The sequence below is a fragment of the Mesocricetus auratus genome, unplaced genomic scaffold, assembly GCF_017639785.1.
Source record: "Mesocricetus auratus isolate SY011 unplaced genomic scaffold, BCM_Maur_2.0 Super-Scaffold_100015, whole genome shotgun sequence".
Taxonomy (NCBI): domain Eukaryota; kingdom Metazoa; phylum Chordata; class Mammalia; order Rodentia; family Cricetidae; genus Mesocricetus; species Mesocricetus auratus.
Genome location: NW_024429198.1, coordinates 46,601,450 through 46,627,677, shown reverse-complemented (window position 1 = coordinate 46,627,677; position 26,228 = coordinate 46,601,450). Strand labels below are relative to the sequence as shown.

Sequence of the window (26,228 nt, the reverse complement as noted above, 5' to 3'; positions counted from 1 at the left end):
AAGGCCTATGATATTTTATTGAAAGAGAAGACACTTACTTGAAAATTCAAGAACGACAAAAACCAAAGGTCCACACACTGCTCCTCAGGTTAAACTGAAACCCAAAGAGCACAAGTCTCCTCCACCAGCTCTATTCATCCCCCATACGTTCTACATACCCGTGAACACACCCACACAGGAGTGGTTAGAGCTATGGATATGTAAATTCTCTCCTACAATTTCCCTTTTAGTCCAAAGAAAAGATTTAGACTCAAGACAAAACTACATTGATTTAGACTTAAGACAAAACTAAATTGTGTCACTATACAAAATGTCTCAAACATATATAAAGCATATATGCATAGAAGATGATAAACAAATTATAATCCACCTATATACTATCCTAAGCATATCCTAACTCATCTGAAAGAGATGTCTAAGTCTGAACACCTTCCAATCCCAACCATAAACAATTGAAAACTAACACTAACAGGTGTAAACTATCCTGTAATATCAATAGTAGGGAGGGGGCATAGTATTCTCAAGATTACTTCCTGCTGAAATGGGATGATGACAATCTCTTTTAAGCTTTTGTCATTTTATTTGGAAATTTATATCCCACTTTTGACACCATATTGTTATGGGATTCTCGCCCAGGTCCCATTGCCGGTTTAACCCCCAAATAACACACAAGACACTATATTAGTTATGAAGCTGTTGGCTGTCCATTATGGTTTCCAATATGCTAGCTCTGACTTAATTATTTACCCATAATTACTAATATATATTTTTATAAGGTCTATCTTACCAAGAACACAGATTTGCATCCTCTTCCCAGGAAGATCACATGGTGACGACTCTCTTCACTACATTTCCCAGAATCGTCCTAGACTCCTAGTCCTACCTATCTTGCTTCCCTTTTGGCCAACAGTGTTTTATTTAAACCAATCAAACATACGCAGGAGGACTTCCCCCATCAGACTGTATACTCACTTGCTTTACTGTAGGACAACTATGTCACTTGTTGAAAGAGAGCAGTATTGTCTGTACAGAGAGTCACAAACCTTGGAATCACAAAGACAAGCAAAAAAAGCCCTTAGACACTCAGTAGCTGTGTAAATGTGATCACTCACCTAACCTTTCTATGTCTCATTTTACTGATCCACACATTTGTGCCTATAATATGCAGTCCACTGGGTTAGCATAAAGCCCAAGAGAAAAATAGTTCCAAGCTTTGCATATGGGCTGTGGTTTGAACAAAAGACTTGGTAAATTCCTTCAGTTCACATCTTTGCCTAGAATTTTTTGAAGGCCGTATATGACATATTGTAAGGGAAACAATGCATATGCCAGCCTCTGTGACTACATATCAATAGGAACATAAAATAGTTACAAGAAAGAATTGAGTGCTAACCCTAGTTAACAATTTTATAACTGAAACTGAGAATTCAGTCTCAGACATTTTCACGTTACTCTTCTAGAATCTCTAAATTTTCTACTGTTAATATTTATTTGAATGTTTAAATCAAAGAGCTTTTTGGTTGAAATACACTTGACATCAGTCAAAATTAAATGAGAATAAAGGCTTTCATTGAATAAATTTTTTGCTTTCTTTATCAGGTATCCATTAATTGCATCCCTTGATCCATAATCTACGGGGGTATGACAACTATTTTTTAAGAGGAAACATAAAGGATATTTTCAGTTCATCTTCCATTTTTTAGTAAATTAGTTTCCATGTTTTAGTTTGCTTTCTGTTGCCAGGATACAGCATTCCAACAATAAGAAACTTGGGGAAGTAAATGATTTATGTGTCTTGTACTTCCTGGTCCCATCTATGAGGGAGGCCAGGAGAGTAACTCAGGAAGGAATTTGAAGCAGAAACCGTGGAGAAATGCTGCTTGCTGGCTAACTTCCAATTCCATTCTTTGCTAGCTTTCTTATGTTGTCCAGTACCACATGCCTATGGAATGGTACCAACAATAGTAGTCTGGGCCCACATATACTGATTAATCATCAGGACAATTTCCCACAGACACACTGATCTGGGCAACCCCTCATTTAAGACTCCCTCCTCAGGTGACTCTAGGCTGTACCAAGGTGAACAAGTAAAGCAAACTAAGTATTTCCACTATGTATGTATAAGTCCCTTGAGAAACATCAAATAAATGGGAAGAAATTGGATTCATAAGATGTTATAATTCTCTAAATGTAAAATCACCCACTTAAATGCATTTTAAACCTAAGATTTACATACCCCATGTGTGCTTCTTTATATTAATTCTGACTTAACATAAAAATAGTCATTACCCTGAGTATACTTGAAACACATCACCTATCAACCTTCTTGATCAAAACAGAAAGTAAGAAAATAAAGACAGAAAAAGGGGAATTATTTGAGCTACTGAATTAATTGTGACAAATGGTGAGAATGGAAATTATAAAAATATCCAGACTGCTAATTTATACTTTTTCAAATAAGATAATACAATTATATTTTATTGCAAACAGTGATCAGAGTGACTGTCCTCCACAAGAGTGAGAAAAACTTCTTGAGGGTAGCCTGTCATAGCTGGCAAATCATTATGGCAGGCATTCTGTAGCCTGTACCAGGTGTCAAGAGGGAAACTCTGCCTTGCAGCTCTTCTCTGCAGAGTGCCCCAAAATTTTTGGATCTCAAAGACACTATCAATCTTTTTAACAGCTTGTATAGGTAGCCCCTGCCTGCTCCTAAGGGAATTGCCTTGAATCTAGATGTTTTTAAGAGGAAAAGCTAAAAGGAAAGAAAAAACAGACACTTGTAACTCAGATTATTAGCAAAATGGGAAACTGATATGGTGAAGAGAAATGGGACAAATCTAGGGGGAAAATGTAAAATAAATGTAGAAAAAAAACCTTCCTAGTCATTCCAGATAGAAATCTGTTTCCAACTAAGAATGGTGAATGTGGTTCCTCTATAACAGCATGTAAAATCTTTGGATCCCAAAACAGCATTAACAGTATTTTTCCAAGGTTCCTTCCAAAGCCTCTACTGAAATGATGGATACGTGTCACTATTGTAAAGTGGGAATTTGCTGTGTAATATTATATTCAAATGACACAAGGATTTTTTAATTTTCCAAGTTTCTGAAAATGATAATTTGTCCTTTGAAGAATGACCAAGTGGAGGCAATTGACAAATGAAGAGTCCCTGACATGCTCTCCTGCCATGGCTGGAAAGGCCCCGAGGTTGTTCATTCATGCAGTGTACTTTGGGCTGGTGCAACAGGACCAAAGAAGCTACTGTGTCCCCTACAGACACCCCATCACCAGTTATTCACTGTGGACCAGTGTGTATTTAGTGTCACTGGACAAACTGTAAGTTCCTCTGATTATCTAGTGAGATCAATTGGCATCTGGCTATCGAGTGTTAAATAATGAGGTTGGAGATACTCATGGCTTAATCCTCTTAAGTCAACATGGGAGAGACCTGTTCATTTAGTTGGATCTTGAGGGTAGTTATCTACAAAGACAGGTCCCCATGAGTTAGAGTTCTGCACTTTTCAAATGTGTGTAAGTTTTCAAAGTGGAGTCAAAGAACACTGAAGTGAAATGTGCCTGGCACACTTCCCTGATGAGAAGGAAGCATTCTGTTAATAACAAGAGAAGACTGACCGACTTGCCGCATCTGCCGCTGGGGACCAACCGAAGAGGCAGATACCCGGCAGAGGAGCTCACTTAGAAAGGTGGCTTTGCTGGTGTTTCTGTGGATGAGCAAGGAAAGTGACGGCTACTCTCAGCAAGGATGACAAGACAGAACAGGCTTCCTCGTAGCTTCTCAAATGTTTTCTCCTCTTTTTCTGTACCACCTCATGCTGACATGTATGATGTCAATAAACACAAATCTTTAGAACAGGCTCTGGGGAAGAGAAGAGAGGTCACTCTGAGAAAGCTCCATTTCAGATATCCCAATAACTGTTCTGTGGTTTTGTTGCTGTGTGATTATAATCGCACAATAAAAGACCCAGATGTCCCCATCCTCTTTATAGATCAGCCTTTAAGACAGTGTAAAACACACTTCGATTCCTATTTCATGTGCCTATTCATAAAGTAATTCTGATAAGCACAGTTGATGCTTCATGAGATTCCTTTCACTATTTAAAGTTGCTTATAAAATTGATAGTCAGGTCACTTAAGAGACCTCATGTTCTTTTGAGCAAAATGACCCGGTCCCCATATTTTGATCCCTTCCCCTGCTTTATGGTCCCGTATATCCTAGTTACCTGCATATTCATTGATCTTCAAGAATCAAAACTTTTGGAAAGTATACACCCTATTTCCAATGATAAGCTTTTAAAGATTCCCATCAGTAAAACAGTCAAAGATACTGTCATTTTTTTTGCAACTACCACATTTATTAAAACAATGCATGTGGATTGCAGTTCAGTTTAATATTAACTACAGCAGTCTTAGATTCTATTACTGGGGTTCAGATCTTGTTTCTGCTACTTAATAACCACTCAACTGGATAGATTACTTAATTATGTGAGCCCCCAGTTTCCTTACTAGCAAGAAAATGTTCTATTACACCTAAAATTCAGTCAGTGATGACTAAGTGCCAGACATACAAGAATCATTGCATGACTAGTTGTTATTATTAGATTTTAAAACATCTTAGGGAATGCCAAATCAATTTAGTGAAAGCTATTTATCTCTAAACAAATCTTTATGGGTTTTTCTCACTGAGTTTTCAGTCCCTTGAAATCACACACACACACACACACACACACACACACACAGAAATAGAGAGAGAGAGAACAAACAATTTAGTTCATATGCTATACAAGTACTTTAAAGCTATGACAGGTTGCACACACGAGAGAGAGAGAGAGAGAGAGAGAGAGAGAGAGAGAGAGAGAGAGAGAGAGAGAGAGAGAGAGAGAGAACAAACAATTTAGTTCATATGCTTACAAGTACTTTAAAGCTATGACAGGTTGCTACATCCAGTGAAAGACTGTGACACAGGTCAGGGGAGAGAAAGAAGGCAGGAAGGAAAAGGCAAGGCATGAGGAAGGGCAGACTGAGATGACCTAGGCAGTCCAGCAGCCATGCGATGTGCATACTCACCCAAATCAAATGCAGTTTGTGAGAGGAGACACAGAGAAGAGATATGCAAAGTGAGGCTGAATGCAACCTTGAATGAAGTGACCCATTGGGTCCCTGAGTGCAACCTTGAATGAAGTGACCCATTGGGTCCCTTGGCACGTTGATGTCTGCAGAATTTGCTCCAAATAAAGTAGTCACTTAGAAGAGTGTCCTGTTTCTTTCTGGGGCCTGTTTCATGACAAGTAGAAAAGAACTAACAGTTAATTTATCTTATAAAATGCATATTCAGAGGCAATCATATTCTGTGTTGGTGAATGTCGTTGCTCTGGTAACACAAAAGTAAAATTTTCACCTCATCTGAAGTTTCCTTGGGCTTGGATCTCTCACAGAATGTACCTTGACCAGTACATGAAAAAATAATTAATGCTTGATATTAAACTTTGTTACCACCTAACAAGCTCTTCACAATTTTCAGTTTGAGAGGGAGTGGTAAATAAGAAGTACACCGTGTGCCTTGGGAATGACTGCTGAGGCAAACATAATGATTGGCAAGTAGGAGCTCAAGTGGGTACAACTATTTCAGATCACTCTCATTAAGTCTTCTTGTAGCTGTGTCTTCATGCTTGTTTCACGTGGTAGGTCCTTCCTCTTTTTGGTTGAAGTGAATGGTGCTCTGAAGAAATTCATCACCCTCTAGGGGAAAAATCCACCTTAAAAGACATTCGAAAACCCTCTTGATTCCTGCAAGGATTTGAACCCAACAAATGGCACATAGTACATCAAATAAGCACCTAGAGACAGATTTCTAACACTCAAATACCCTGTGAGCTTATCCTATCAAGAGCACCTAGAGACAGATTTCTAACATTCAAATACCCTGTGAACTTAGCCTATCCAGGTCTAAGTGAGCTCTTCTCTCTTCCACGTCCCTTCCTCAGGCAGAATGATGCCTAGGTTGTCTTTGCTCTGCACATTGATGAAACTTCAAGTAAAATGACACTGGGATCTAGCAGTGACCCAGAAGTTCTGCTTAGACATTCACTGTCTCTTAGGCACCCATTTGTTTCCAAACAGGGTAATCAGTTATTGACCATTATTTCTCACTTTTGCTTTCATGCCCAGTATTGAAGCAAGGTAAGTGACATATTCACATTGACACAGATGGCTTCTTGTAGGGTCATTGCCACAGAACTTGGAAAGATGGATGCATGACAGTGAAGGGGTATGAACTTATCAGGGTATAATAGGAAAATTCCATGCATTGTATATTTCTGCACACAGTATTGCTCTTTATGCAAGTTAATATATCTGAGAATTGTCTGATGATAAGAAAACCAACTGAATTTAATACCTTCATGCTTAAATATAACATATGAGCATTTAATTTTCTCTATTTCCTATTAGTTTTAACATATTAAAATAAAATTTCCTTTAACTAAATAGCAGTATATGTAAAGGTCTTTGTTCTGGGTTTCATTTTACTCGGGTATGAGAAGCACTGGTACCTGCTGTGTGATCTGAGTGACCATAACATTAGAACTCCCATTTCTGATCACTGTCAGGAGGGGCAATTGGTCAGACAAACTGAAGAACATGCTTAAGGTCAACTGAAGATTAAATTTCATCTTGAGGACAGTAAGCTCTCATTTATATGTTTAAGGAAGTGCATGTTCTGTCCTTTCTGTGACCCTCAAAGGTATCATGAAGCAGGAAGTTTCAAGTGAACTTCATACCAGCGATTTTCACACACTTCTATTTGGCAAAGAAGAATTTACATAGGGCACCCTCTACACTCTGGTCTGAGCAGATTTTCCAGCTACTTTGACCCTTCATTCCAGAGTCTTTAAAAAACATTTTAGAGGAAATGGGTATACCATCATATGAAAAGAAATACCACAATGCCTGAATTCCATTAGTGTGTTAATCTGCTGATTGATCAACTATGTATAAAGAATTCGATATCCAGAAGACATAAGCACACAAAGATAGAGGCTCTGCCCTCAGGAAGTACATCGTTTGAGGACAGAAAACAAAGTGACAGGTACTGAACTCAAAAGCAAGATATCCAAGCAGATACACAGATTTGTGCCACCCAGACTCTGAGATGGGCATGATCACCTGAAGTTAGCTGAGTAAAGCTGCGGTGTCCTTCTGATGTCCTGTAGGACTGCTTTTTTTATCAGCATTTCAAACTATTCTTTGCAAAGTCCTTCACCTCCTTGCTTAGGTTTATTCCCAGGTATTTTCGGGTTTTGCAAATTTCAGACAATGTAGTTTGATCATCTTCATCCACTTCCCTGTTATAGTATTTCATTAGGCTATTATAAATAGGATTTATTTCTCAAAAATTCTTTCACAGAAAGATATATATCATTATATTATATATGCTATTGGTCTGTTATAAATATGCATATTTATTTCTGTGAGCATAAGCCTTATATATTCAGTGCCCACAGAGGCCAGCAGAAGATATCGGACATCTGGAACTAGAGTTATAGGTGGTTGTGAGCTGCCTGACATGGGTGGTTGGGAATCAAATAAAGATCCTCTAGAAAAACAGGTAGCTTTATTAACCACTGTATTATATTTCCACCACCCCCACCCCCAATTTATTTCATACATTGGATTTTTATGTCCTTAATGGACGTGTCAGACCCAAGAATAGTATTCTAGTATGGTGTACATGGTCTTTTAAATGTAGAATCATGTCATAACATACAGGGTTAGTTTGACTTTTCTCTTGTCTACTGGCATGCTTCTATTCTTTTTCTTGTCATATTGCTATGTGTGAGATTTCAAGCACTGTACTATAGTAATAAGAGAGGGCACCCTTGTCCCCTTTTTGTTTGAGAGGCTATGCTCTCAGTTTTTCTTTCATTTAATACAATGTTGACTCCAGGTTTGTTACAGGTTTGTTTATTATGTTCAGATAAGTTTCTTCTCTTCCAAGTATATCATTAAAAAGACACATTAAACATTAAGCCTACCACATTCCCTTTCTTACATCTGGAAGACAATCAAGTGGAATATGTCTTTAAGTATATTTACATGGTGATTGTATTTATATACACACACATATGATAATATGTATTTATTGAACAACTTTGTATGTTTGGGATGAAACTAAAATAGTTATGATGTATGAAAAGATCAAGCTACATAACTCATCTATATTCAGAGGGCCTAGTTAGGTCCCATGCAGGTTCCCCAGCTTTTAATCCACTTGGGTTCTCCAGCGTGGGATAGCTGTCTCTGATTTTCTCCATCATGCTCTTGACCCCTCCCTCTGTGTTCATATTCTCCCTAATCTCTCCATTCATCTGAACTCTAGCTAAGTTCAGTGCTTAGTTGTGAGTTACTGCACCTGTTTCCATCAGTTTCTGGATTAGATTCTATGATGACAATTAGGGTAGTCACTCCCATACCTTACTCCACATCCTCTCCAGCATAAGCTGTCATCAGTGTATTTGATCTCAGCCATTCTGATAGGTGTAACATGGTATCTCCGAATCATTTTGATTTCAATTTTTCCTAATGGATGTTGAGAAATTCCTTAAACATCTTTTGGACATGAGAGTTTAATATATTTTTTCAGTGATCTGGTTTTCACTGGGGTCTGTTATAAAAATTTTCCTTTCCTGTCTAATTGTGTTTGTTTTCATCTTCTCTTCTTTTCATTAGCTTTGCCTGAGTCAGAATTGGTTTATTCACTGTGTATAGAGACAAACATATCACAAAAACCCACAATCAATTGTTCATGTCAATGTGACATATTTTATAGAGTAACTAAGCATGGCAATGATGATACCTTTGAGAATATCCAAAATGAGCCTTAGTTAAAAATAAGTGAACTAAAATCCTGTGTTAATGACACTTTGTGGCTGGATATCACATGTTATGCATACATTGTTCTTCCTATATGTAACGATAATGAATGAAATAATGAATTCCTTGTGCCATGTAATCTTCTTTCTGTCTATATGTACAAGATGTATTACCTGAATATTTATGTGAGAAAATTACAAATTCCTTCACAGTGTTAGATTTATAAGATGTAGACTGAAAATTTATAAATTTACAAAATTTATCACATACTATTTTACCCAAAGAAGTGTATCTCATAGTTTCAAAAAAGTCCATAGCAAAGCCTTCTATCCATAATACTTTTATTTACTGTAGAGAAGAATCATTTCTAAAACTCTTCTATTTGTAAAGATTTTATTAAGCTTTGCATTGGACATGGTGTTTTTTCATATGTGAATATTCAAATATAAGTCACATATTAATACAATTTAAGAATGCTGGAGACTATTCATTCAGTTGTTATTGTAAAACATTCTGAGAGGATGTGAGAACTCTTCAAATCATAATTTTAGCTCCTTTAGATTTTCTCTGATTTCAATTCACATCCCAATTAAAATTAAGATTACTTCACTATTACCTACAAATTGATTGATTCTAAATATTGAGAAAGGAAAAGATATGACCATTGTCCCAGTGACTGTAACAAAAATTGCTTCAAACTTTCCATACACAGTCAATAAACTAGCTGGGTGGATTAAATTAACCATACAAAGCTATAAATTCAGAGTTTTATGCACCTTAAAGAACAAGCTATAAAACATAGACAGACTTTCTGTTCTGGTAGAGTGAGACTCCCTAATCAATTTTTGCAGTTATGTTGTGTATTAAAGCCACTCAAGTCTATTTGACAGGTCACCCCTCTTAGGAGCAAATGTGTGGTTGAATGATTGGTTATCCCTTCATTCAACTTCTTTCCCCTCACTGAGAAAGCAGCCTCCACATTTCTTTCCCATCATGCAGAACCAATATGGAAGAACCCCTAAACTGTTTACTGAAAATCACATTATTGCCTAGAAATAAAGACGCACAAAATTCAAGATTGACACAAAGGAAATGTGCCTTGTATGGAATTAAATTTGTAAGACTTGAAAGTAAATGGAAGCAAGGAATCTCTTATATTGACTGTGGACAGGATGGCTGTTGCCAACTTGTGTTAAACACACACACACACACACAAAATCCTGACTATAAAAAAGAGACTGCTGGATGAGTGAGGGCCAGGGGACTGTGGCTCTTCATTCTAAACTCCTTGACATTGGCTTTCAGTTAACATGTGATCACACACCTGTCCCAGGTTTCATTCCTGCATCAACCATCAAATTGTTCCAAGCATCCCATGGAATTCCCCTCTGAGAAATGACTTTTTAAGAGTGTGTGTGCGTGTGTGTGCGTGTGTGTGTGCGTGCATACGTGCCCACCCACCCACCCCATATGTACAGGTCACAGACACTGGGAAATGGCATCAGATCTGCCATTACAGGTAGTTTGAGCTTCTGAACATAGGTTCTTAGTACAGAACTCGGGTCTTCTAGAAGAGCACCAACTGTTCTTGACTACCGACCCATCTCTCCAGTCCTGGAAAATGATTTTGAAATGGAAACATCAGGGCATAAGAAGAAGATAAGCTTACCAAAAAATCAGATCAGTATCACACACACACACACACACACACACACACACACACACACACTCATCAATAGCATTTTTTGAACCAACAATTGAACTATTGCTAATGCTTTAGAACCACCCCATATCAGAGACTAAATTGTCACATGCATCATATAGAAATTACACATAGATAAGAAAACTAAGTTCTTTTAGCATAGTACTTCTTGAATGTTGTGAAATGTCACATTCAATAATTGATCACCTGGATAGAGCATGCTCTGAGGCCACAGACATGCTGACAATGGTAACAGCATGGTAACTTATGTTACACAGCAGGACAGCCTCCTGGGGAGCCAAATATTTCAGCTCTGAGCACTTTATATCTTTATTAGACCCTGATTCAAAAGGGCAAGGCTTTCACACATATGTTAAATTGTCTGATCATCTAGAATGCAACATTTTGCTCCTTGGATCCCAGAATCTATGAAACCCTTTTAGGTACCCAAACCCAAAATTTCTAAATTAGGCAGAAATTTTAATGCTGAGTTTTAAAGTCAGTTTTTGCCATCCCCACACAATGCATTGAAGGAGTGTTTTACATGAACTTGTCTAGGTTTCTTTTCTGTCACAATGATATCATAACCAAGGCAGCCAATAAAAAATAATTTATTTGTAGCTTATGATTTTGGAGAAGAATCCGTGACCCTCATGGTGTGGAGTATGGCATCAAGAAAGTAGACATGACACTGAAGAGCTCACATCTTGATGCAGGACCACAAGGCAGAGAAAGAGATATGGGGAGAGGTAGAGGGAAAAGTAAAGAGAGACTGGGAATGACAAGAATCTTTTGAAAGCTCAAAGACCACCCCTAGTGACACACCTCCTACATCAAGGCAACACCTGCTAATTCTTCCCAAACAGTTCCACCACCTGGAGACCAAAGATTCAAGCCTTTGAGCCTATGGGCCCATTCTCATTCAAGTCACCACAGAAATTAAAGGAGTCTTGTACTTGTGAGAATGTGTGTATGGAAAAGGTACTTCATGATAGGTAATTAGCAGGAGAACAGGTGATTTAATGTCTTGTAGTGAATGTAAAAAGCATTTCTGGTATAACCTAATTTAACTTAACATGTTATCATGATACATTGAAGTGCCCACAGGTATTTTACCAACAAGTGGATAAGTGAATCACACCAGACTCTTTGGAATCAGAATGTGCTTTCCCAACATTGTGCCACACCCTGGGTGGGAATTGAATACTCTTATATAAGGCCACCTAGCAGCCAAATTATTTTGTTCTTCATTCTGTGATACATACTGGAAATAAGGCTTTCTTATTCTGCTGGGAGGGTAGTATTTGGCTTTCCTAAGCAGTGGAAATTTAGTATGTTTGTTACTGATCGGACGGGATTGTAAAGTGAAGGTGACGAACATCAGCATACCAGTGGAGCTTGTTGCAACCAATAAAACATAGGAGAAAATATCTCTCTACTGAGAGGCGTAATGTATGCCAACTAAAGAGGTTGCTATGGTACAGAAACTTGGAAACACTTCATTTTGTTTATCACTAATCTGTTATCTGTGCTTCCTAGAGTTTATAAATATAACAAAAGAATACCATGATGGGAAAACATTTTCTTTAAAGCATCATTTTTATTGCTTCCACTCAATGATTGTTATAGATACTAAATCCTATAGATTGCTATTCTTTCGATGGGTAACTATATGATATATCATATAAAATGGGAATTTGATATATTCAGATACTAATTATACATTATATATTTATTTATATAATGCATGATTTGTCTATGGTATAAACATGTTTGTGAACCCGTATGTACGAGCAATAAGCAATACAACAATGTACTGAAGCCACAAGATGTCAATGAATGTATTTCTTTATAATTCTCACCATATTCCCTTTATGCATGGCTTCTCACTGACACAGAAATAGTAGTATTGATGGAAAGCAACAATTGCACAGAATGCTTGCCTTGGCTTTAGTTCCTACCAAGCCCTTGCAGCATCAGCCACTGAGTGTCCCCTACCCCAGGTACTATGGAAGCTTTCATGTCTGTGCTTCTATTTCCTGTCTCCACACTCTCTTTTGCTGCCTCCATGGCATGTCATATTGTTTTTACAGGATGGAATCCTTATGATTCACCACTTTAACCCATAGCCCTGCTTATCACCTAGGTATTATCCACATACAAGTCTAAATTGTCATTCTGATGTAAGCATCATACCTGTATTGTGCTACTCCTCAGAAGCTTGGAAAAAATCTCTCAACTGCTTCTAAAATCTAGTTGGATATCTATAACCAGTAAGGCAGATATAACAAGCACTTTAGGCACCATGCTGTGACCTTGCACATATACTTCCTTGTTGAAGTTCTCACATTGTAAAACAGATCAATGAAAATTCTGTCTTCTTCCTCCAGCTAGATATTCATCTATGAAAAAAAATGTTGGCAATTAGAGAAAACACAGGTACTGTACCAGAGTTAGCCATCTGGTGACTCAGTCCTCTATGGGCAAGAATACTGGTTAAATATTTCTAAGGCGGATTTCTTTTCTCTAGATCTTGGTGTACAGCCTGGAGTTCATGTCTACTTGGCTCTTAGGTGGGGATGCTGCTGCTATGTATTGTGAGTTGCAAATATGCATTAGGAGCTTTCAGATAGGAGAGGCCCTGTTGGAGCTTGAAATGGACCTCTACAGAAAGTGTCTACCTACTAATTCTATCCACAGGGTAAACCAGAGCCTTCTGCTACAGCTTGAGTTACATGACGAAGACTTTGTGTGTATTAGGATGGAAACAGTTGTCTCTGCTAAGTGGGGTGGACCCAACTTCATGGATCTCATCATTTTTGTTTTGTTTTGGTCCAATTGAGGCTGAGTTTTTGACAAAACAGAAGTAGTATGTCTGTGAGTGTGTATATATGTGAGAGAGTGTGTGTCTTTGCCACTGCTACAGATCACACATGTGTGCCAGCATCTTTGTTGTTTCAACTGCTGGCGTACAATATGCTCACTTGTCAGCTCTAGCTGTCTCAACAGCAGTATGAATTCTGGCAAGAAGTTTTTAAAGTTTGAGGTCTGTGTCTACCATAAGACTATCTGAGTGAGCAAATCAGTGACTTGCTCACAACTGTGACTGCTCACCCTCCAAAAATGAGGGAATTACTCACAAGGATATCAAAAGGAAGGCTTAATTGACCTAGGACAGCCTGGTTTCATACAGCATCTCACTGGTACCTACTGGGAAATGGCACAGGAAGAGAGGCTTGGCACATAAAAATTCACAATGGAAAGGTTTCTTTTTCCCCTGAACAAAATCTTCACAAGCTTGCTATTAGTTTAAGAGCTATAGTTACAAACAATCAACATCGCTCAAAAGCCCAGCTGTAGGTCAATCAAAGAACAATCTTTATACACGGCTGTACAGAAATAGCTATTAAGTCTATATTTATTCTGACAGCCACGCATATACATAATGCTAAATAGGAGCAGTGTTGCTGCACATATGTAGAAAGCTAAACAATAATAAAATATGTCATGTGCTGACATGTGTGTAGTGTAGCAAGGACAAATGGAGAGACTATTTGCAATAATTCATTGTGAAAATGTCTATAATAGAATCTTAGGGTTATGAAACATGAGCCTCCAGGGCTTTGGTTATTATATCAGTGTCTGCTCATTATTTAGATCTCTTTTGACAATCTGGTCACACACACACACATATACACACACGCACACACACACTGCAGTCCATTTGTCTTAGAAATGCATTCCTCAGTATTGTGTTTATAAGAATAATGCAAATTGAATGGGGAAGGAGCACACAAGCTCCCATGCTTAGCTGAAGAGCTGTCAGTTGATTGTTCATAGAAAAGGGACAATCAGCTTCTTTAGCACAGTCAGTGTGATCCTAGTAGGATGATCAAGTTCCAGTGAATACCCTACACCCATGTGTATATTGACAGCACCAATGAAAGTTAGTGGGCATTTTAAAAAATAGAGGACATGAAGTTTGGAGGAGTATAGGGGTGACAGATCCAGGAAAAGTTGGATGAGTGGAATGTGAATGTGATCAAAATGCAATGGGGGACAGGGGAGGAGGGGAGGGAGGGGGAACTGGGATCGACATGTAAAACAAGCTTGTTTCTAATTTAAATAAAAAAGGGGGAAAATAAGAGAGCCATAATGGCATCCACTTTCTGGCTCCATATTTTATGGATATATTTATTGAGTTTGTGTTCTTCATGAAGCATTTTCCAGGGCTAAGTCTCACACTCCAAATACGATGACTCATTCTAGTGTATTGCTGTGCTCAGAGGTGTGAGAGGCACTGAGTATTTGCCAAGTGAGTCGGAATGCTTCAAGTGTCACGAGAGAATTATAAGCAAAACATCAGGGAATTTCAAAGGTTAAGCCAAGATAATTTTCAGGTTTACAGTTCAGGGTGGGAACTTCCAGTTAGGGAAGGAGCCTGGAAAATAATTTATAAGCTGCAGTGGACTTGTACCCTGAAGGGAACATGAAATACTGATACATTTCAATGATGGAAGACTAGAAAGAGAAGAGGCATATTTCAGAACAGGATCCAGTCTGAAAAGAAAGCTTCTCTCAGCTGCACTGAGAGAGCTGGGGAGCTGAACAGTGTAAAAGCCTTGACAAGATTAGGGAGAGCAAAGGCATGGCCAACACCGTGGTTAGAAGGACAAGTAAAAGATATGGTTAATGCTGCTCAGGAGGCAGACCAGTTAGCAGAGGCTAGACAACAGAGAGTGGAGCATGTAAAGAGGAGCTGACTGCCAGACACATAGCATTCCCATAGGTCCCTGGGGTGGGCAATGCTCAATAGTCTATGTCTCTTTATTTGTTTTCCAAGTTCTCCTTGGTGCCTATCATTGGTCAAGCCTATCAAAACAATCCTGGGAATTCTGATTTCTGGCAACACAAAACAAGGCCACAATGTGAAGAAAGGCAGAAACATGGAATCATTTCACTGACAGTATTCAGCAAAGCAGGGTTGGCCAAAAGAATGTTTGGGAATCAGCAAAGGCCTCAGCTCACCTCTCACACAAAGTTAGCAAAGCCCATGCTTCTTTTCCAAGCATGGCACATACTGGATCTCACTTAAAAACCAAAACACAATGAAAACCTCATTAAGTGTTTGAATTTAAAAAATGAGTGAAGTCATGTGAACTTTAGAATCACAAACCGCAGCCTTTCATGGCCAGTCATAAGTCTGGAAATGAAGGTTAAAGACTGATATTTATGCAGGAGGTAATGCAAAGCTGTTTGCTGATGTTTTGCCTGGAAATGGAATGAGTATTTGTTTCGTATTGAACAGACAGACCTGAAAGGGGAGGGAGATTCCCCTGTTAGACAGCAAGACCAGAGAGCATCAGGTGCAGAGTCTCCAGAGCTGCCCTGAGCCTAGCAAACCACGTGGGGCACTGCTGAAAATTAAATTTACTAAGATCAGTATTAATTGTCAAACTTAGAAGATCATAAGTGCCAGAGAATTCTAAATATAATTTAAGATACCTTTCATAATCTGATTTATTCTTAAGTGGTCATTTCCCGATCTCTTCTGAAATTAACTCTTCAGATGCCCAACATAGGCAGAAGGGGATACTGTAGACAAGAAATGCCTATGAAATGTGGGTTAAATAACTACTTTGAAAATCCTACAATGTGTTAAATTTTGTGTTAAGGTTTCTGTTCTAACCTCTGTGCATTCCAAAATTCAATTCATTGTTCCTATATGTGTTTATTTTTAATCTGTTTTTAAGCTCACATGGGAACTATTAACTGCTGTTTGGTTTACTATATTCGAGTTAGAAAAAAATTCATTCAGTTGTGGTTTGCATCTAGTAGTACTCACTCCCAATTAGAAAACTTGGCTTTTAACATCTACTTTATCTTTTGATGTATTTACTCAATACATCACAATGAATTAATATAGTAGGAGCTTGGAAATGAGAGTCAGGTGGCACCCAACTGCTGTGATTTCTACAGATGTTTCAGTGTGTGGCCAGTAGCTTGTAGCAGATGTATTGTGCTGTCTGGATAGTGTTTGACATCTACAATCTATCAAGACTCCATGCTTGTCAAGAAAGAGTATTGATTTTGTATTTAATAGGAATGTAGGAAGAATATTGGCTTCTGGAATTTTTTTCTATTACTCTGATTTTATTAAAGTCATTTATTTTCTTATTTTTTCACACCACGAGCTTATAAAAGAAACCCTTAGAAGTGCTTACAGTTCTTATGTACATTTCCAAACAGAAAAAGAGGAAAGGGACTGCGTTCCACATGAGGTCACAGCTGTACTATACATCCCAAAGACAGCAACAGCCTCCACTATGGGATGGCATGAGGACTGGTGCCCAAAAGCAACAGTAAGTGAGAAGACCAACTCCACAGTGGAATCAGTCATATTGCCTACGCATCCCTGAACATTCATGTCAAGACTCTAGGAGAGCAAAAATACAAAGTGAACAGAGATTTCTAATCACCCTGAGATTAGATACAAAACAGGCTTCAACTCACCACAAAACAGCGACAGGAAACCTTCATGTGTTAGGGAAGTGGAAGCATAGCCTTTAAAAGTAAGAAATGCAATGGGAAGATAGCTCAGCAAGTGATCTTGAGAAGAGCCCACACTGGGGCCCACAACCATCTCTAATGTCAGTACTCAAGAGCCCATGCCGTCTCTGACCTCCAAAAGCTCCTGTCCACACATAGTATTGTAGAGAAAGATTTTAGATACTTGTGCCACTGACCATGCCCACTTTGGGCATGGCTAGAGGCACAGGTATCTAAAAATCTCTCCCTACATAGTGCAAGGAAAATTACACAAGTATACACACACATAAATATATAAATATCTTTTTAAAAATAAAAATAAGCAGCAGATACTGATAACATTCTTATATTATACATGAAGAAACTCGGGCCACAGGCTCCTCCCATGCAGCAGTAAGAAATCAACAGCAAAGTAGTGAAAGAGCCAAAAAACAAACTTGCTACTGTCCCCACAGAGAAGAAGTCGCATGGAGTGAACCAGCCAAGGAGGAGATGGCCCATTCGATAAAGCCCTTGCTATGAAGCATGAGGACCTGAGAGAGTTCATATCCCTGATGACTGCCATTCAAAATGATATATATATCATTATATATATATATATATATATATATATAAAATCTCAGAGATAAGGCAGAGCAGGAGGGTCCTTGGGGTTTGCTGGTCAGCCAGTCTATCCAAACTGGTGAGCTTCAGCTTCAGTGAAACACGCTGTGTGGGGAAAAAGCAGATGAGAATGTGGTTGAGGAATACACACAAGGTGGACTTCTACCCTGCAAACACATGACCATGCCTCCACAGTATGCACTTAGGTGCGTATACATACACACATGTAAACATATTCACACATACACACTATGCACACATGCATACACAGAGAAACTTCATGAAAGCAGAGTGCCATACTGGTACAGTTTGGTATATGCAACTGACACCTGAGCCCAAATGACGAAAGACCTGTATAACAGGCAGCCTCAACCCTAGCTTATGGTGGGGACTGACATAGTGTCTACAGAGCGCTGCCCCACTGACAGAGAGATGTGTCCAGTAGTTTGAAATCACATGTGAACTGCCTCTATAAAAATCATCTCACAGGAGGCCAGGGGTGGGATTTTCCCTGATCTGGATACAGTAATGAGTCTACAAGAAAAGACCTAATGCAAGTCAGAGAAATTAACAAAGAGTACAAAGTTACAAGGAAAAGGAGAGAGCAGCTGTAAGAAAAATAACATGGATCTATGAATAGATGCCAAAGGACACTCTATGAAAGTTAGTTTAATAAGTGTATTGGACTAAAGACTAGTAAATGGCTTTAGATTGTTGGTTTATAAAGTATATTTCAACAAATCACAGAAAACAAAGAATAGGGAAAATCTAAAGAAAAAATAGGGTTAATTCAGTTGAAAGAAAGAAATGAAGAAGTCTTACCTGTGTATGGAACTGGAGGAAGAATGAAGAAAATGTTGAAAACAGTCATTACTATGTGTTCTTCAGAGTTAACAATTCTAAGAGAATAACACATAAAATCCCCAACTGGAGAGGGATAGCCTCACTCTAAGAAATGGCATAATAACTTCACAGAGCGCTATGAACAAAGATTTAAACATTCCCAGAGGTAAAAGGACATATTTAAACTGACAGTATATATCTTCAGCTCTGGTAAATGTTAGAAGACAATGAATTAATGTCTTCAAAGTATTTGGGGGAAAAAGCTATAACTTGATAAAATATCATTGTAGAGGTAAGGAAAAATAAATATGATTTCAGGCATATAAATAAAGTTTTCTCCCCTAAGAGCTCCCAATGGGACACTGGAACCAATAAATCTTCCTCCTTTCCCCTTAGGAGACTGTAATTACTGTTCTTGTTTGCTAAGAGAGGGGACATTGTAGGAATGTGTTGGATTTAAAATTTTTAGAGTAGGTAGATAAAGATGTGCAATACATAACTTGGACTGATTGTTTCACTGGAGTTTTAGAAAGTCAATGACACTTAAACATAGGAGAATCTATGTGCCCAGTTTGACAGGAAACTGAAAGTTAAAATTTAATAGGCATTGGATAAGAAACTCAGGAGAGCAGGGTAGTAGCACACACCTTTAAGCCCAGCACTCGGGAGACAAAGGCAGGCAGATCTCTGTGAACTCCAGGCCAGCCTGGTCTACAAGTGAGTTCCAGGATAGCTAAGACTGTTACACAGTGAAACCCCATCTCATAAAAAGTAAAAAAAAAAGGAAGAAATAAAGAAACAAACTCAGGAGACTAGACATTTACAGGCTAAGCAAAGGCAGCTGGGAAGATGGCTTAATTGATAGGCTTCTTGTCATGAAAACACAGAATCAGAGGTCACATCCTCAGCACCCATATCAAATTGTTCTTGGTCTGTGTCATTTTGTTGATAGAGAGACAGAGAAGATGAAGATGGAAATAAAGATGAAGATGGGTGGATAAAGAGGGAGGACCTGAGAGGAGAGGGGAGTGGGGAATAAATATAATCAAAATATATTGCACAAAAGCAACTTTCAACAACAATGAAAAACTTTATAGCTTAAAAAATGAATGAAAGAAAGCCAAACCCAAAGACATACACCTGTAACTCCTGCCCTGGGAAGATAAAGACAGGTGGACAGGTGGACAGGTGGGTCATCAAATCTCTCTGACCAACCCAATCAGTAAAGTCATCTTCACTGAGAATTAACAAGATGCGGGAGAGAGAAGGAAGGAGGAAGTCACCAGAGGAAAACCTCTCTCTCTCTCTCTCTCTCTCTCTCTCTCTCTCTCTCTCTCTCTCTCTCTCTCTCTCTCTCTCTCTTTCACACACACACTTTTATACATTATGTATATAAGAATAAAATGTATACGCCATGCATACCATGAACAAGAGAACAAAAGAGAGGCTTGAGAAGGATTATTAAAGAGAGAAAAGAACAAACAAAACTTGATATCATGAACAAAAGGAAACTGTACACCAGTGTTAAAAGAGATATTTTACATGAATCATACATAAAATTAAAATTAAGAGACTAGGGTAGACTAGAGTAGAGTAGAATAAACTAGGGTAGAATAACATTGCAATTTACCCAGAGATTGTGGGTAATTTACACAAGAAGTGAGTACTTGGTGTAATGCGTCAAGAAGACACTAAATTGAAGACTGTATATAAGTGAACAAGTGGATATTTGGAGCATGAATAGGAGTTTCTCCAAAAAAAATATAGAGGAAAGGCTTGATTTCCTATTATATAGAAGAGGCATGGTCAGTTTCAATGCTATTAGAAAGGATCCAATCTGTAATAATAAAGGAAATACTACAGGAACTGGGATCCAGAATAGCCTTAACATCAGAGGCAGTCTGTCTCCCACTGTGATAGCTAACACAGTAAGAATCAAGTGGTTATAACCATGTTGGCAGAACTTTGAATGGAAAGCTCATTCACCGTTGTCCCTTTTCAACTGAGAAGTAAGAAACAGTGACTGATACACAGCCTAAATAAGAGACCAGGGGAAAATCCAGATTTGTACACCTAAAAGAAGAGAGAAGAATAAGAAATGACTGAGGAGGAAATGTGTTTCAGACATCTTGAAGGTCTGTTTAGGTTTGGCAACCATGAGTTTGGAGCTGCATGACTAAGAATATGTCTAATTTATGAAGAGTGTGTGATGGAGTGTTTATGTACATCCTAAGTCACCACCAACTGAAAGTGTAGAGGACAGAATCCATCCCCAGAGTCTTATCTTCCTTAATGTTGAAGAGCAAAGCAAGGGTAAGGGGATTTTTGAAGTATAAGAGAGTATTGAGGAAATGATGCTAATTTACATATGTACTATCATTGGTTTTAATACTGGAATGTCTTTCTACCAGGATTTTAAACAGTTAGTATTCACAGCAAGTGAAAGTAATGTTTTACATGGTACCTCTGACATGACTTCAGTGATACGCAAAGCACTTTTAGAAACAAATGATTGAAAATAAATCTCATATTAAACTGCCTTTTTAAATCCCCTTACTTTCTTTGGATTAATCTCTATAAAATATAAAGAAATAAAGAAAACTGAACACCATTTTCACTTGTGGGGTCACACTAAGAGTTGTGAGACAGAGGAGCAAGCAGTGGGGGCTAAGGAGGTGATCATCTATGAATCTTCTAAACACAGGAGAGAAGAGAATGGATTGTTTCAAAAAATCTCTTCCACAGATAGAGAGTCTGGGAAACAGGAAAGAACCTAAAAGATATGCATATATGCATAGTACCCAAGAGAAGAGGATGGAGACAAGATCCTCTAAATGGATGGGGAACACGGCGAGGGGTGGGGGGGAGTGGGACCTGGGAAGAAGAGAGGGGGTAAAGAGGAAGGGAGTTGGTCATGGGGGAACAGGAAGTTGAGGGGGTGGGGGTAGAATAGGGGGAAGAGGGAATCATAGGATCGAAGACAGATCAGGCACCAGAGTGACCTCGAGTGATCTAAAGGTATAACATCAATTGGCAAGCTAAGCAATAGTGGAGGGACCACCTCGAATGCCCATTCCTGATAATGAACTTGATGTCTACAACCATCCGGGAGCCTTCATCCTGTGACTGATGGAAACAGAGGCAAACACACAACTAATCACTGAACTGATCCTAAGGAACCCAGTGACAGAGAGAGAGGAGTGATGAGCAAATTGGCAAAGAATGGGCTGGCAAAACCAGCAGAGACAGCTGATCTGAACAGGGAGTGCTCTTGGACCCCAGACCGACAGTGGGGAGGCCAGCATGGGACTGATCTGGACCCCCCAAATGTGAGTGTCAGTGAGAAGGCCTGGGCAACCTATGGGGCCCTGAGCTGTGGATCAGTGTCTATCCCTGGTATACAAACTGTCTTCATGTGCCTATAGCACAAAGAGAGATGCTCTCTCAGCCTGGACTCTTAGGGGAGTGCCTTGACCCTACCAAGAGTAAAATGACAGACTCTAGATATCCCCTAGGTGGAAGGATTTGGCAATAGGGTGGGAGGGAGGGGGGGAAGGGGAGTGCGGGAAGAGGGGAGGGAGAGGGAAATGGGATTGACATGTAAAACAAGCTATTTAAAATTAAAATTAAAAAAAGAAAAAAATCTCAAAGTAATAGAATATGCAACAATGGCCTCCTTTCTATTGAGTTACCAAAGAACTATGTTGAGTTTCTGTACCCTTTATCTAGACTGTACTCCATGGAATGACTAAGGGGCAGAGAGAGGGGTTTCAAGAACTCCCTGAGGAATCAATCAACTGGCCTGCCAATCTGCTATCTTGACTTTAACATTCTCAAACTCTCCCATCTAAATCCTTCTTTACAAAGGGTCCCATTACCTCTGGAAACATGGAGAGATACAAAACCACTAGGAATGCTCATAACAGCTCCTTTCTTCATAGAAATAGGGAGATGAAAAGGGAACACCTCAGGTGCTCAACCTCTATCAGAATTGAGTTAGTGAATGAACCTTCTGACTCGGCTATAAGAATACCCCTTTTCTTTTACTTTGCATCCTTACTTCTTTCCATTCCTTGTTTTTTAAAGAGAAGGAAACATGTCAGACAGCACTCATGCTTTTTCTGGCACAAAACATTAGGAAGGCATAACCACAAACCAGAAGGCATCCCCAGTGTTTAATGGACTGTCAGTTTTGATCTATGCATTTTTCTCAAAGAGATGCCTCATCTTCTAAAAAAAGTTGTATTGAATGGATTTCAAAACTGTCTGTGGTTGTAAAGTGTCAGTCCAAGTTACCTTGAAAACAGCCAATGAGAGAGACATCCTTGCAAGTTTGTAGACACACATGTAATTCTTGGACTCAGGATGCAGAGACAGGAGGGTCTTAAGTTCCATGTCAGCCAGGGTTGTATAGCTTATCTCACAAAACCAAAACCTAAGTATGTAGCTCAATGGCAAAGCATTTGCCTAACATGTGAAAGATACTATGTTCAATTCAAAGCTCAGGATAGATAGATAGATGATAGATAGATAGATAGATAGATAGATAGATAGATAGATGATTGATACAAAGATGATAGATTTACAGTAAAGAGATGATAGATAGACAGATGATAGATAAATAAGAGGTATCAAGTGATAATTTACATGATATAGACACTGAAAGCCTTATTAATATAATAATTATTAGTGATACTCAAAGATAATGAATATGTTAATTTCTTGAAAGTCATGATATTTAGAAAAGTTTAATGAAACCTACTTAATCTTTTTGAAAGTGACTTCAATTACATTTCAAATATTGAGATGAATGTATTCAAGAAATTCAAATAATTTGGTATATAGTCAAGTATAATTAATATAAAAAGACCAATAGGTTTATACAAAATTGTAGGAAAAATATCAGCAACTAGTGAAAGCATTTCTTTAAATATTGAATGTAGACTATAGGAGCTATGTCACCCCACAGATATAGGAGTGGGCAGTGGTGGTGCTCACCTTTAATCTCAGATATAGGAATGGGTGTGGAGAAATAACTGAGATGGTATAGTATTCGCTGTCCAAGGATAATGACTGAGTTCAGAACCCAAACATCTAAGTAAAGAGCCAGGCAAGGTGTGTGTTTGTAATTACAGCACTGAAGAAGAAGCAGAGATCACTGTGACTAGGTAGACAAACAGCTAGCCTATTTAGTGAGCACCAGGTTCAGTGAGTTCCCTGCTTCAAGAAATGAGGTAAAGAACAATGGAGGAAGACATCCAACCTCCACAAATGCACACATGCTCACATATACACACTCACACATGCACACACATGCAAATGAACATGCACACACACACACACACAAAATCATATTGATTTATATGTTATTGTGACTTGAAAGTCAGCTTGATCCCAAGAGCTTCATAGTTTTGCTTCTGTCTTGAGCAGGTGAAGATCCAGGGGGAACTAGTATAGGTCACAGGTTCTGAAGAGGAGGAAGGTTCCATGGCAGACCATCTGCTCATCTCCCTCGTTAGGCCCACCAGTTAGTACCCAAGAGGCACAAGTGAGCAGTATCTGTGGCAGCATCCTTCTGTCTGCCCTACCTGTTACCCAGACTCAGAAGTCTTCCCCTTTTCTTGAATCAAACATTATTTTAACATTCGGATAAGCTGTAAAGTTTTGTATTATGGGCATGCACTGCAACATACTTGTAGCTTATTTCAGACATGTATTCGATAGTCTCTTTAGGCCAAATTGATTTCTATTTTTTTTGCTTGAGATAGAATCTTGATGTGTAGCCCATGCTGGTCTAGAAGTTACTGTGTAGTCCAAGCTAGCCTTAGACTTGAAAAGATTCTTCCATCTCTTCCACCTGAGTACTTAGATTATGGATGTGTGCCATTGTACTGGGTCACTTCTGCCAAACTCATGACCCTCTCTCAAGTTTTCCTTTTTAGATTGAAACGCAGACATTTCTTAGAATTGTTTACCTTCAGCACATAACATGCCTGCACCTGACTGACAGACATTGATTTTGTAGCTTAGCACAGTGGAGTTCAGCACAACACAGATTGGATGCACCGTAATGAGGGGTGGAGCTGTGATGCTTAATGTTGCCTGTCCCTTTCCTAAGAAGGGAGTTTCTGATTGGCTGAATCCTTCCTGAGGCTCCTCCTGATCACTGTATGTATATTTTTGCCAGTCCCTCCCTTTCAAGAGCTTTTGTGACTACCATTTTCAGGACCACTAACTAGACTTTATCTCTCAATGAAAGAAAGCCAATGAACAAACTAAAGCTGACATCACCTTTCCTTTGTTCCCACCCACTCCCAACCAGACTATCCTAGGAGCCTTACAATGACAGCCAAAATGGTTTGTAGGCATCAAACAACATTTTAATGAGTCATTTTCCATAAAGATGTTATTCTAGCATTCACCTGGGAGGAAACAAGTATTCATAGGGTGTTTTTGTTTTGGTATAACTTTTATAACATTGGTAAATTATAATTACATATATACATATACACACACATATATATTCATATATATGTATACATACATATATATATATATATATATATATATTCCATGCAGAGGTTATAAAAGATTACCAAATCTGTGGGTGGAGAATTTTTTAGAACTCACAGAAAAATAAGTAAGCCAAGCCCACTGCACTCTTCTGCCAGTAGATGGAAATGAGACTAAAGGTGTTTGGAATGTGATATAGTCTTCAAGAGAAAACTCTGTTATATTCAACAAACTTACTATGTGTGCACTTTAACTCCACTATATGATATTATTCAGTTTTAAGGATGAAATATTAAGGTATTTATGGAAGAGTTTTCTACCACTTACCCAAAGAAAGGAAAGCTCCAGGCAGCTAATGTTCTTTCTGTCCCCTCCAGTTTACCAGAGCTCTTATTTGTATGCATCCAAACTAAACATCTTGCCAGGGGACATATAACCCTTTGTTCACTGCTAAAGAGGTGACACGTGAAGCCTGAAATGCTTGAGATGACAAATAGCCCATCAGGCCTGGCCTTTTCCCCTCCTGCCCTGAGCTCCTGGCAATGTATTTCAACTTGTGTATGCATCCTAGGGAGAAGCTCCTATCACGGGGTGCCAGCCTTACCGCAGGCAGTGGAACTAGGTGCAAGTGTCCGCAGACAAATGCAAAGGCAAAGTGCAGCCTCTTTGGGGCTCCAGTAGCCGAACCTCTGTACTCTGAACTTCTTTCGAAGGTTTTATGATGCCATGTGGAATTATGACAAATAATTACCATGAATAAAGGAGGTGAGGAGTGGAGGGAAGGGAAGTGGAAGGGAGGGGAGGGGAGGACAGGAGAGGACAGGAGAGGAGAGGAGAGACAGAGACAGAAATCCATCACTTTTCTTTAGGTGGGTCTTTCAGTCATCCATGGGGGCACCATTTCAATATATAAATTTGTTTTTAAATCTTGATTTGGAAGTTTCTTAGGTTGAACCTTAATGATTTTTTGAAATCCCAAATAGTATTTTCATCATACACACATTAAAAAAAAAAAAGACCTGTGGTCTCAGTCACATGAGCAGAGTCTACTTATGTAAATCATGTTGGTGCCCACATGGGGACTCAGCAACATGAGTCCCATCCTGTGCCATGAAAATTCTAGCTGAGT

The 26,228-nt window shown here is 38.8% G+C and overlaps 1 protein-coding gene and 1 long non-coding RNA gene across 9 annotated transcripts in view; one reads left to right on the top strand and one right to left on the bottom strand.

Moving 5' to 3' along the window:
* LOC110343440 overlaps positions 1-26,228 on the bottom strand; it is a 286,166-nt gene that overhangs the window by 29,387 nt on the left and 230,551 nt on the right. For 5 of the 7 annotated variants that reach the window (XR_005881688.1, XR_005881684.1, XR_005881689.1 and 2 more), the window contains 3 exons: positions 5,086-5,292; positions 3,634-3,877; positions 973-1,043 (listed from right to left, as the gene is read on the bottom strand). This is a non-coding gene — a long non-coding RNA (uncharacterized LOC110343440). The remainder of the gene's footprint in view (positions 1-972; positions 1,044-3,633; positions 3,878-5,085; positions 5,293-26,228) is intronic. The other 2 variants (XR_005881685.1, XR_005881687.1) reach the window with 2 other exon arrangements.
* Chst9 (carbohydrate sulfotransferase 9) overlaps positions 1-26,228 on the top strand; it is a 241,840-nt gene that overhangs the window by 66,622 nt on the left and 148,990 nt on the right. The gene's annotated exons all lie outside the window — the stretch shown is intronic.